The sequence below is a fragment of the Delphinapterus leucas genome, chromosome 6, assembly GCF_059928025.1.
Source record: "Delphinapterus leucas isolate spDelLeu-1000000601 "Yukka" chromosome 6, BTC_Dleu_Yukka2, whole genome shotgun sequence".
In the NCBI taxonomy this organism is placed as follows: Eukaryota; Metazoa; Chordata; class Mammalia; order Artiodactyla; family Monodontidae; genus Delphinapterus; species Delphinapterus leucas.
This window is the reverse complement of record NC_143134.1, coordinates 7,714,030-7,726,860: the sequence shown is the minus strand read 5'-3', so window position 1 is coordinate 7,726,860 and position 12,831 is coordinate 7,714,030. Positions and strand designations below refer to the sequence as shown.

General features: G+C 43.9%; 2 long non-coding RNA genes across 2 annotated transcripts; both read left to right on the top strand.

Moving 5' to 3' along the window:
• Positions 1 to 570: 570 nt before the first annotated feature.
• On the top strand, positions 571 to 3,981 carry LOC149748840 (uncharacterized). Its single transcript, XR_016393458.1, has 3 exons — positions 571 to 2,244; positions 2,351 to 2,431; positions 2,812 to 3,981. It is a non-coding gene; the product is annotated as an uncharacterized LOC149748840 (long non-coding RNA).
• Positions 3,982 to 3,984: 3 nt separating this feature from the next.
• Positions 3,985 to 10,524, top strand: LOC149748839 (uncharacterized). Its single transcript, XR_016393457.1, has 3 exons — positions 3,985 to 7,571; positions 7,678 to 7,758; positions 8,139 to 10,524. It is a non-coding gene; the product is annotated as an uncharacterized LOC149748839 (long non-coding RNA).
• The last annotated feature ends 2,307 nt before the right edge of the window (positions 10,525 to 12,831 follow it).

Below are 12,831 nucleotides of genomic sequence, written 5' to 3'. Positions count from 1 at the left end.
TTGGAATGATCCTGCAACATATATGTATCCAGGTGATCTATCATATAGTCGACCACTGCTTTATTGACTCCGGAATTTTTGCAGGTATCCCTTCAGGAGAGCAAGGAGTCTCTTTCTAGGGTATGACATTGCAGTTCTGCAAGTACACAGGTAACGTTGATGGGATACAAAATGATACTGTTGACTTAGGAAATCTGATGGTGTACCCTAGGATAATATGGATATCACAAACATTCTCTGAATGTGTTTCTGGACTCCTGTCAGGACATGATAGTGAGCTACCAGTGGTAGATAACAGGGGACGTTGGTGGCATCTAGGTAAGTGATGATGTGGGCCTAAAGCACATCCCAGACCATGTGTCCTTCACGTACGTAGGTAAGTGATGATGGCGTTCCTAACGCTTCTCGTTAGCGTGATTTTGTTGCACGTGTTCAGGTGAGAACAACTAAGACTCCTTACTAGTTCTAGTAAACACGAGTTTACACTTTTCGTATTTTAGTTAGAATTTGTTTAATCCTGTAAGTATTGAGGAGTCGTTCACCTCCAGGTAGTTGTTGTGACGTCTCTCCGCTGTCGCATCCATAAGATGTTTGCAGGTACCCAGGTAGGTGCCACTGGTCTCTCCTGACAACAGTGTTGACCTTGAATGGATGCAAGGAGCCAGGTAGAGTTGATGTGTTCTTTAATAATGGACGTGAACAAGGATAGGTGCAGGCACCCTGGTAGAAGAAGTTGTGTCTTGCACACATTTGTTGCATGTATTTCATCAGGTTCCTGCTAGGAGAACAGGGTGAACCTAATGGTTCCTAGCGTAACACTTAAACAGGTACGCGTTAAAGTGCGTCTTACCACAGCGCAGACCGTGTGAACTTCAATGTCTAGGTAAGTGAGGACGCTGTTCCTAACAGTTGTGTTAATGTCTTTTATTTATTTATTGTTTCTGCAGGTATCCTGTAAAGAAGCGTTACTGCCTCACAGTGTCCTTGACCTCAGAGTCAAGTCCCGGAAGTATTGAGGTGGAGTTGATTTCATAACGATGGAAATGACCAAGGTTGTTTGCAGGTGTCCCGCTAGAGCAAGCTGTGTCCTTTTACACGTATATCGTCACGTGCTTTTCCGGTTCCTGTCGAGATGAAGCTTAGAGCGGTCATTCTCTGGGGACACGTATGGTATCCAGGTAAGTCATGATGTGTAATGATGTGCACCTTCACCATATCAGACCATCCGCTCTTCACATTCGTAGGTCAGTGTCAGTGATTGAGTAAAGTTACCTACCATGTGTGTTTCTTTTCCGAGTGGTCAGGTAAGAAATGACAGAATTTTACCCATCGTAGCAAATCGTGAGACGCTGCTGTTTGCCATTTTAGAGAAAATTTGTGTTTAGTCGTGGGAGTGTTGAGCAGCTCGTGGGTATCCAGGTCACGATGATGGAATTGTGTGGCACGGCGTCTTTGCAAGTGAGCTGGGAATTGATGACGGCGTGTCTAACTTTGGCATCGACCTTGGAGTACGGCATGAATCCAGGGAGAACTGATGGGGCCTGCAGTGATGGCAGTGGGCAAGGTGGTTTGCAGTGTCCTAGTAGAAAAGGTGTGTCCACAGACGTATGTGTCTCAAAGCGTTCTTTACATTCTTGTCAAGAAGTCATGGTGAGTCTCGAAATGACCATTAATGGGACTTGGCTTGTATCCAGGTAAGTGACGACGTGGGCCTTTAGCTGCCTCAAACAGTCTGATCGTCACATACGTAGGCTAGTGTGGACGGTGTTCCTAACTGTTGTATTACCATGGTTTCGTTTTGGTGTTTTTGTAGCAGGTGTTCAGTTAAGAAGTGACATTGTCTCATGCAGTGCTAGTAAGTATTTGCCTCTTTTGTTAGAATTTTGAGAGAACGTGTGTTGAATAGAACGCGTGTTTCAACAGTGACAGAGGGTAGTGCAGGTCCAGGCAACTTATTCTACTGTTGAAATATTAACCGTGAGGTTTCTTCCACAGGTACTCGTAGAAGAGGTGACCCTGGGCCTAACAGTGGTGTTGACCTTAAAGTGCTTCCAAAATCCAGGTAGTGCATATGCTTCCCCTAACGATGGAAGTGAGCAAGATTATTTGCAAGGTACAGATTTTGCATATAAAAAAGCACGTCCTTTACACAATTGTGGAATGCATCTCTCACGTTTCTAGCGTTCATTGTGACGTCATAATGAACGAAATCACAGTTGTCAGTGGGACCCTGCTAGTAACCAGGTATGTGATAAAGTGAGTCTCACCCCAATGCAGGTTATTAGGTTTTCGGATGTCTAGGCGAATGAGAATGGTGTCTCTAACACGGTGCACTATGCTTTTTTTATAGGGTTCCCGTTAAGTCCTTTGGCTCGTGTACAGGTAGCAGACGACGTGACGTTAATTCACTGGATAACCTTCTTTTTTTCAGGTAGGTAGGTAATGAGTGATATTTGAAAGATTCTTAAATTAACCTTGTTTGGGCATGTAGTATTTCAGAAATGAGTTTGTCCCTAATAGTATTAGTCAGCATGAGAAATTCTTCTTCTTCAGAGATCATTTTTGTTACACTATTGTGATGGTTTCCAGGTAATTTATTGTATTTTCCATACCCGTAATACTGACCATGGGATTTTTGCAGGTATCCCTTCAAAAGAGGAAGGTTCTCTTGTTACGGTTTGACCTCAGGTTTCTGCAGTTACGCAGAGAATGTTTGTGCATCCGTAAATGATAGAAATGATCAGTGGAATTTGCAGGTGCACAGGTAGAATGAGGTGTGTACTGAGCACATTTTGCGTGATGTGTTTCCAGATACATGTCAAGATCCCTAGGTGGGCTTCTCAGTGGCAGTTAACATGTGACATTGCTGGTATCGAGGTAAGTGATGGCCTGGGCCTAAACCACAGCACAGGCCTTCTGGCCTTCACGTGTCTTGGTGAGTGATGTTGTGCTCTCACACTCAGATGAACGTGGTTTCTTTTTTTCATGCAGGTATTCGGGTAAGAAATGATAGAGCTTTACCGATTCTAGAAAACACGTTTTCGCTTTTTGTATCAGAAGAAGTCTGTGCTTCACCCTGTGCGTGTTGAAGGATGACACATACCTAGGTATTTATCATGGTGTCCCCAACCCCAGTGGTACCCACAGGTTTTTTGCAGGTATCCAGTGAAGTAATGATGATTTTATTTGACATCAGTCCTGATCTTTCATTAATGAAAACATCCAGGCTTGGTTGGTGTACTCCATAAGGATATTTGCAGATATCCTGGGAGAAAAAGTTGTGTCCTTTAACAGAGCTTTCCGAATGTCTTTTTCAGGTTCCTGTCAAGGCATCCCTTTGAACCTAGCGTTGCTGTTCACGGGGGACACTGTTAGAGTGCAGGCAAGTGACGATGTGGGCCTAACTCACGGCACAGGCCCTCTGATCTCCAGATAGCCCGCTAAAGGATGATGGCGTCTCTCAGGGTTTTAGTTACCACAGTTTCTTAGCTGGTATTCAGGCAAAAAACTATAGAGTCCTTACTGATTCTGAAAACAGGTCGTTTTCACCTTTCATAACTTAGAGAACATTTTTGTTGAACCCTGTGAGTGTTGATGCATTGCCACATCCAGGTAATTAACATTATGTCCTCAAGCGCAGCAGTAACCGTGGAAACGTTGCAGGTGTCCCATAAAGAAACACTGTCTTACCTGGCAGCGGTCTAGACCTTGGAATACCGCAAGTATTCAGTTCCGGTTGATGGCCTCATAACGATGCAGTGACCGAGGTTCCTGCAGGTGTCCTGGAAGAATAATTGCATCCTTTCACACGTACATCATAATGTAGTTTTCAGGTTCCTGTCGAGTGACCTCAATGAACCTGACAGTGGTCATTCAGGGGGGACATTTCTGGTGTCCAGCTATGTCACGAGGTGCACCTTCGCTACGTGAGACCCGCCGGTCTTCGTGTATCTAGTTGATCGATGTTGATTGCTTGAACTCGTTTTACCATGTGTTTTCTTTTCAGATATTCAGGTAGAAATGACAATAGTGTTTTTTTTTTTACCAATGCTAGCAAACGTCTTACTTTTTCATCTTAAAGAGGAAATGTGTGTTTAAGCATGTGAGTGTTGCGCAATCCGTGGGTATTCACTTAATAAAACTGGAGTTGTAGGTCACACAGGTGTTCCCCTAGTATTTTTGCAGGTAAGAAGTCAAAACACGATGGCGTCTCACAATGGCATAGATCTTGCAGTAGTACAAGATTTCAGGTAGAGTTGATGGGTCCTGCAGTGATGGAAGTGGAGAAGGTTATTTGAAGTGTCCTGGGAGAAAAGATATGCTGTAGACACATTTGTCACAGTTTGTTTTTCAGGTTTCTGTCAAGAGACCACGATAAACCTCGTAATGCTCAATGACGGGACTTTGCTTTCATCTGGTCAGTAACGATGTAGACCTATGTTTATTGAGGACCCTACAAATAATCTGCCCATCTGACAGGTAGGTAGGTTAAGTGTGGATGGTTTGGTAACTTTTCTGTTACTATGTTTTTTGCCTAAAGAGGTCAGTTAAGAAATGATATTGTCCCAACCAATGCTACTAATCGGTTTAGAGTTCAGGTAGAATGTATGTTTCACCTTAGCAGTGGTGGAGGGATGTGCAGGAATCCGGGTAAGTTACCCTGCTGTTCCCCCCCAGCCCGTTGAGCGTGAAATTTTCACAGGTACTCAGACAAGAGATGATCGTGTGCCCAACCGTGGTGTTAACCTTGAAGTGCCTGCAGGACCCACATAGTGTTGATGATTCCCCTAATGATGCCAATAATCAGAATTAATTACAGGCAGGCTTTTTTAGTTTTGTCTTTAGGTGAAACGGTTTTTTTTTGCCGTAAACTCCCTTGTCACATGTGTTTCTTCATGTTATGTTAGTGGTGACATTGCACTGAACCTAGTGACGGTCGTTAATGGGACCCTGCGAGTAGCCAGTTAAGTGGAGCTGAGGACCTTACAGCAGAGTATAGACCAAGTGTCTTCAGATGTCTGCATAAGAGAGGATGGTGTCCCAAAGCCCGAACACAGTGTTCCCGTAGTTTTTCTCCCTGCAGATATCCTGTTACGGTGTTTGCTAGTATGAAGGTACGAGATGTCACATGAATTCATTTAGACCTTCTTATTTTCAGGTATGTGTGCAATGAATGGTATCTTGAAGACTCTTGATATTTTAACTTACAGATACTATATTAGCTTTATGTTTGGCTCGTGCGCCGTAAAGGTATTAATTTGTCCCTAACAACACAAGGAGACACGATGTTTTACTATATTCATGTTCCAAAATACCATTTTATAGCCTCCTACTGCTAAGAGGCTCTGCAGCTATCCAGGTAATTTATCCTATTGTTCATCACCAGAGTAGTGAGCATGGAATTTGAAATACCTCTTCAAGAGAAGAAGGTATCTCTTACTAGGGTTTAGTCCCAGACTTCTGCAAGTGCCCAGGTAATGTTGATGAGTCTCAGAAGTATGCAACTGACCAAGGGTATCTGAAGGTGTACCCTAGAATGATATGGAAATCAGACACATTCCCTCAATGTGTTTTCAGACTCCTGTCAGGACGTGATGGTGAGCTACCAGTGGTAGATGACAGGGGACGTTGGTGGCATCTAGGTAAGTGATGATGTGGGCCTAAAGCACATCCCAGACCATGTGTCCTTCACGTACGTAGGTAAGTGATGATGGCGTTCCTAACGCTTCTCGTTAGCGTGATTTTGTTGCACGCGTTCAGGTGAGAACTTCTAAGAGTCCTTACTAATTCTAGTAAACACGAGTTTACACTTTTCGTATTTTAGTTAGAATTTGTTTAATCCTGTAAGTATTGAGGAGTCGTTCACCTCCAGGTAGTTGTTGTGACGTCTCTCCGCTGTCGTATCCATAAGATGTTTGCAGGTACCCAGGTAGGTGCCACTGGTCTCTCCTGACAACAGTGTTGACCTTGAATGGATGCAAGGAGCCAGGTAGAGTTGATGTGTTCTTTAATAATGGACGTGAACAAGGATAGGTGCAGGCACCCTGGCAGAAGAAGTTGTGTGTTGCACACATTTGTTGCATGTATTTCATCAGGTTCCTGCTAGGAGAACAGGGTGAACCTAATGGTTCCTAGCGTAACACTTAAACAGGTACGCGTTAAAGTGCGTTTTAACCACAGCGCAGACCGTGTGAACTTCAATGTCTAGGTAAGTGAGGACGCTGTTCCTAACAGTTGTGTTAATGTCTTTTATTTATTTATTGTTTCTGCAGGTATCCTGTAAAGAAGCGTTACTGCCTCACAGTGTCCTTGACCTCAGAGTCAAGTCCCGGAAGTATTGAGGTGGAGTTGATTTCATAACGATGGAAATGACCAAGGTTGTTTGCAGGTGTCCCGCTAGAGCAAGCTGTGTCCTTTTACACGTATATCGTCACGTGCTTTTCCGGTTCCTGTCAAGAGATGAAGCTTAGAGCGGTCATTCTCTGGGGACACGTATGGTATCCAGGTAAGTCATGATGTGTAATGATGTGCACCTTCACCATATCAGACCATCCGCTCTTCACATTCGTAGGTCAGTGTCAGTGATTGAGTAAAGTTACCTACCATGTGTGTTTCTTTTCCGAGTGGTCAGGTAAGAAATGACAGAATTTTACCCATCGTAGCAAATCGTGAGACGCTGCTGTTTGCCATTTTAGAGAAAATTTGTGTTTAGTCGTGGGAGTGTTGAGCAGCTCGTGGGTATCCAGGTCACGATGATGGAATTGTGTGGCACGGCGTCTTTGCAAGTGAGCTGGGAATTGATGACGGCGTGTCTAACTTTGGCATCGACCTTGGAGTACGGCATGAATCCAGGGAGAACTGATGGGGCCTGCAGTGATGGCAGTGGGCAAGGTGGTTTGCAGTGTCCTAGTAGAAAAGGTGTGTCCACAGACGTATGTGTCTCAAAGCGTTCTTTACATTCTTGTCAAGAAGTCATGGTGAGTCTCGAAATGACCATTAATGGGACTTGGCTTGTATCCAGGTAAGTGACGACGTGGGCCTTTAGCTGCCTCAAACAGTCTGATCGTCACATACGTAGGCTAGTGTGGACGGTGTTCCTAACTGTTGTATTACCATGGTTTCGTTTTGGTGTTTTTGTAGCAGGTGTTCAGTTAAGAAGTGACATTGTCTCATGCAGTGCTAGTAAGTATTTGCCTTTTTTGTTAGAATTTTGACAGAACGTGTGTTGAATAGAACGCGTGTTTCAACAGTGACAGAGGGTAGTGCAGGTCCAGGCAACTTATTCTACTGTTGAAATATTAACCGTGAGGTTTCTTCCACAGGTACTCGTAGAAGAGGTGACCCTGGGCCTAACAGTGGTGTTGACCTTAAAGTGCTTCCAAAATCCAGGTAGTGCATATGCTTCCCCTAACGATGGAAGTGAGCAAGATTATTTGCAAGGTACAGATTTTGCATATAAAAAAGCACGTCCTTTACACAATTGTGGAATGCATCTCTCACGTTTCTAGCGTTCATTGTGACGTCATAATGAACGAAATCACAGTTGTCAGTGGGACCCTGCTAGTAACCAGGTATGTGATAAAGTGAGTCTCACCCCAGTGCAGGTTATTAGGTTTTCGGATGTCTAGGCGAATGAGAATGGTGTCTCTAACACGGTGCACTATGCTTTTTTTATAGGGTTCCCGTTAAGTCCTTTGGCTCGTGTACAGGTAGCAGACGACGTGACGTTAATTCACTGGATAACCTTCTTTTTTTCAGGTAGGTAGGTAATGAGTGATATTTGAAAGATTCTTAAATTAACCTTGTTTGGGCATGTAGTATTTCAGAAATGAGTTTGTCCCTAATAGTATTAGTCAGCATGAGAAATTCTTCTTCTTCAGAGATCATTTTTGTTACACTATTGTGATGGTTTCCAGGTAATTTATTGTATTTTCCATACCCGTAATACTGACCATGGGATTTTTGCAGGTATCCCTTCAAAAGAGGAAGGTTCTCTTGTTACGGTTTGACCTCAGGTTTCTGCAGTTACGCAGAGAATGTTTGTGCATCCGTAAATGATAGAAATGATCAGTGGAATTTGCAGGTGCACAGGTAGAATGAGGTGTGTACTGAGCACATTTTGCGTGATGTGTTTCCAGATACATGTCAAGATCCCTAGGTGGGCTTCTCAGTGGCAGTTAACATGTGACATTGCTGGTATCGAGGTAAGTGATGGCCTGGGCCTAAACCACAGCACAGGCCTTCTGGCCTTCACGTGTCTTGGTGAGTGATGTTGTGCTCTCACACTCAGATTAACGTGGTTTCTTTTTTTCATGCAGGTATTCAGGTAAGAAATGATAGAGCTTTACCGATTCTAGAAAACACGTTTTCGCTTTTTGTATCAGAAGAAGTCTGTGCTTCACCCTGTGCGTGTTGAAGGATGACACATACCTAGGTATTTATCATGGTGTCCCCAACCCCAGTGGTACCCACAGGTTTTTTGCAGGTATCCAGTGAAGTAATGATGATTTTATTTGACATCAGTCCTGATCTTTCATTAATGAAAACATCCAGGCTTGGTTGGTGTACTCCATAAGGATATTTGCAGATATCCTGGGAGAAAAAGTTGTGTCCTTTAACAGAGCTTTCCGAATGTCTTTTTCAGGTTCCTGTCAAGGCATCCCTTTGAACCTAGCGTTGCTGTTCACGGGGGACACTGTTAGAGTGCAGGCAAGTGACGATGTGGGCCTAACTCACGGCACAGGCCCTCTGATCTCCAGATAGCCCGCTAAAGGATGATGGCGTCTCTCAGGGTTTTAGTTACCACAGTTTCTTAGCTGGTATTCAGGCAAAAAACTATAGAGTCCTTACTGATTCTGAAAACAGGTCGTTTTCACCTTTCATAACTTAGAGAACATTTTTGTTGAACCCTGTGAGTGTTGATGCATTGCCACATCCAGGTAATTAACATTATGTCCTCAAGCGCAGCAGTAACCGTGGAAACGTTGCAGGTGTCCCATAAAGAAACACTGTCTTACCTGGCAGCGGTCTAGACCTTGGAATACCGCAAGTATTCAGTTCCGGTTGATGGCCTCATAACGATGCAGTGACCGAGGTTCCTGCAGGTGTCCTGGAAGAATAATTGCATCCTTTCACACGTACATCATAATGTAGTTTTCAGGTTCCTGTCGAGTGACCTCAATGAACCTGACAGTGGTCATTCAGGGGGGACATTTCTGGTGTCCAGCTATGTCACGAGGTGCACCTTCGCTACGTGAGACCCGCCGGTCTTCGTGTATCTAGTTGATCGATGTTGATTGCTTGAACTCGTTTTACCATGTGTTTTCTTTTCAGATATTCAGGTAGAAATGACAATAGTGTTTTTCTTTTACCAGTGCTAGCAAACGCCTTACTTTTTCATCTTAAAGAGGAAATGTGTGTTTAAGCATGTGAGTATTGCGCAATCCGTGGGTATTCACGTAATAAAACTGGAGTTGTAGGTCACACAGGTGTTCCCCTAGTATTTTTGCAGGTAAGAAGTCAAAACACGATGGCGTCTCACAATGGCATAGATCTTGCAGTAGTACAAGATTTCAGGTAGAGTTGATGGGTCCTGCAGTGATGGAAGTGGAGAAGGTTATTTGAAGTGTCCTGGGAGAAAAGATATGCTGTAGACACATTTGTCACAGTTTGTTTTTCAGGTTTCTGTCAAGAGACCACGATAAACCTCGTAATGCTCAATGACGGGACTTTGCTTTCATCTGGTCAGTAACGATGTAGACCTATGTTTATTGAGGACCCTACAAATAATCTGCCCATCTGACAGGTAGGTAGGTTAAGTGTGGATGGTTTGGTAACTTTTCTGTTACTATGTTTTTTGCCTAAAGAGGTCAGTTAAGAAATGATATTGTCCCAACCAATGCTACTAATCGGTTTAGAGTTCAGGTAGAATGTATGTTTCACCTTAGCAGTGGTGGAGGGATGTGCAGGAATCCGGGTAAGTTACCCTGCTGTTCCCCCCCAGCCCGTTGAGCATGAAATTTTCACAGGTACTCAGACAAGAGATGATCGTGTGCCCAACCGTGGTGTTAACCTTGAAGTGCCTGCAGGACCCACATAGTGTTGATGATTCCCCTAATGATGCCAATAATCAGAATTAATTACAGGCAGGCTTTTTTAGTTTTGTCTTTAGGTGAAACGGTTTTTTTTGCCGTAAACTCCCTTGTCACATGTGTTTCTTCATGTTATATTAGTGGTGACATTGCACTGAACCTAGTGACGGTCGTTAATGGGACCCTGCGAGTAGCCAGTTAAGTGGAGCTGAGGACCTTACAGCAGAGTATAGACCAAGTGTCTTCAGATGTCTGCATAAGAGAGGATGGTGTCCCAAAGCCCGAACACAGTGTTCCCGTAGTTTTTCTCCCTGCAGATATCCTGTTACGGTGTTTGCTAGTATGAAGGTACGAGATGTCACATGAATTCATTTAGACCTTCTTATTTTCAGGTATGTGTGCAATGAATGGTATCTTGAAGACTCTTGATATTTTAACTTACAGATACTATATTAGCTTTATGTTCGGCTCGTGCACCGTAAAGGTATTAATTTGTCCCTAACAACACAAGGAGACACGATGTTTTACTATATTCATGTTCCAAAATACCATTTTATAGCCTCCTACTGCTAAGAGGCTCTGCAGCTATCCAGGTAATTTATCCTATTGTTCATCACCAGAGTAGTGAGCATGGAATTTGAAATACCTCTTCAAGAGAAGAAGGTATCTCTTACTAGGGTTTAGTCCCAGACTTCTGCAAGTGCCCAGGTAATGTTGATGAGTCTCAGAAGTATGCAACTGACCAAGGGTATCTGAAGGTGTACCCTAGAATGATATGGAAATCAGACACATTCCCTCAATGTGTTTTCAGACTCCTGTCAGGACGTGATGGTGAGCTACCAGTGGTAGATGACAGGGGACGTTGGTGGCATCTAGGTAAGTGATGATGTGGGCCTAAAGCACATCCCAGACCATGTGTCCTTCACGTACGTAGGTAAGTGATGATGGCGTTCCTAACGCTTCTCGTTAGCGTGATTTTGTTGCACGCGTTCAGGTGAGAACTTCTAAGAGTCCTTACTAATTCTAGTAAACACGAGTTTACACTTTTCGTATTTTAGTTAGAATTTGTTTAATCCTGTAAGTATTGAGGAGTCGTTCACCTCCAGGTAGTTGTTGTGACGTCTCTCCGCTGTCGTATCCATAAGATGTTTGCAGGTACCCAGGTAGGTGCCACTGGTCTCTCCTGACAACAGTGTTGACCTTGAATGGATGCAAGGAGCCAGGTAGAGTTGATGTGTTCTTTAATAATGGACGTGAACAAGGATAGGTGCAGGCACCCTGGCAGAAGAAGTTGTGTGTTGCACACATTTGTTGCATGTATTTCATCAGGTTCCTGCTAGGAGAACAGGGTGAACCTAATGGTTCCTAGCGTAACACTTAAACAGGTACGCGTTAAAGTGCGTCTTAACCACAGCGCAGACCGTGTGAACTTCAATGTCTAGGTAAGTGAGGACGCTGTTCCTAACAGTTGTGTTAATGTCTTTTATTTATTTATTGTTTCTGCAGGTATCCTGTAAAGAAGCGTTACTGCCTCACAGTGTCCTTGACCTCAGAGTCAAGTCCCGGAAGTACTGAGGTGGAGTTGATTTCATAACGATGGAAATGACCGAGGTTGTTTGCAGGTGTCCCGCTAGAGCAAGCTGTGTCCTTTTACACGTATATCGTCACGTGCTTTTCCGGTTCCTGTCAAGAGATGAAGCTTAGAGCGGTCATTCTCTGGGGACACGTATGGTATCCAGGTAAGTCATGATGTGTAATGATGTGCACCTTCACCATATCAGACCATCCGCTCTTCACATTCGTAGGTCAGTGTCAGTGATTGAGTAAAGTTACCTACCATGTGTGTTTCTTTTCCGAGTGGTCAGGTAAGAAATGACAGAATTTTACCCATCGTAGCAAATCGTGAGACGCTGCTGTTTGCCATTTTAGAGAAAATTTGTGTTTAGTCGTGGGAGTGTTGAGCAGCTCGTGGGTATCCAGGTCACGATGATGGAATTGTGTGGCACGGCGTCTTTGCAAGTGAGCTGGGAATTGATGACGGCGTGTCTAACTTTGGCATCGACCTTGGAGTACGGCATGAATCCAGGGAGAACTGATGGGGCCTGCAGTGATGGCAGTGGGCAAGGTGGTTTGCAGTGTCCTAGTAGAAAAGGTGTGTCCACAGACGTATGTGTCTCAAAGCGTTCTTTACATTCTTGTCAAGAAGTCATGGTGAGTCTCGAAATGACCATTAATGGGACTTGGCTTGTATCCAGGTAAGTGACGACGTGGGCCTTTAGCTGCCTCAAACAGTCTGATCGTCACATACGTAGGCTAGTGTGGACGGTGTTCCTAACTGTTGTATTACCATGGTTTCGTTTTGGTGTTTTTGTAGCAGGTGTTCAGTTAAGAAGTGACATTGTCTCATGCAGTGCTAGTAAGTATTTGCCTCTTTTGTTAGAATTTTGACAGAACGTGTGTTGAATAGAACGCGTGTTTCAACAGTGACAGAGGGTAGTGCAGGTCCAGGCAACTTATTCTACTGTTGAAATATTAACCGTGAGGTTTCTTCCACAGGTACTCGTAGAAGAGGTGACCCTGGGCCTAACAGTGGTGTTGACCTTAAGGTGCTTCCAAAATCCAGGTAGTGCATATGCTTCCCCTAACGATGGAAGTGAGCAAGATTATTTGCAAGGTACAGATTTTGCATATAAAAAAGCACGTCCTTTACACAATTGTGGAATGCATCTCTCACATTTCT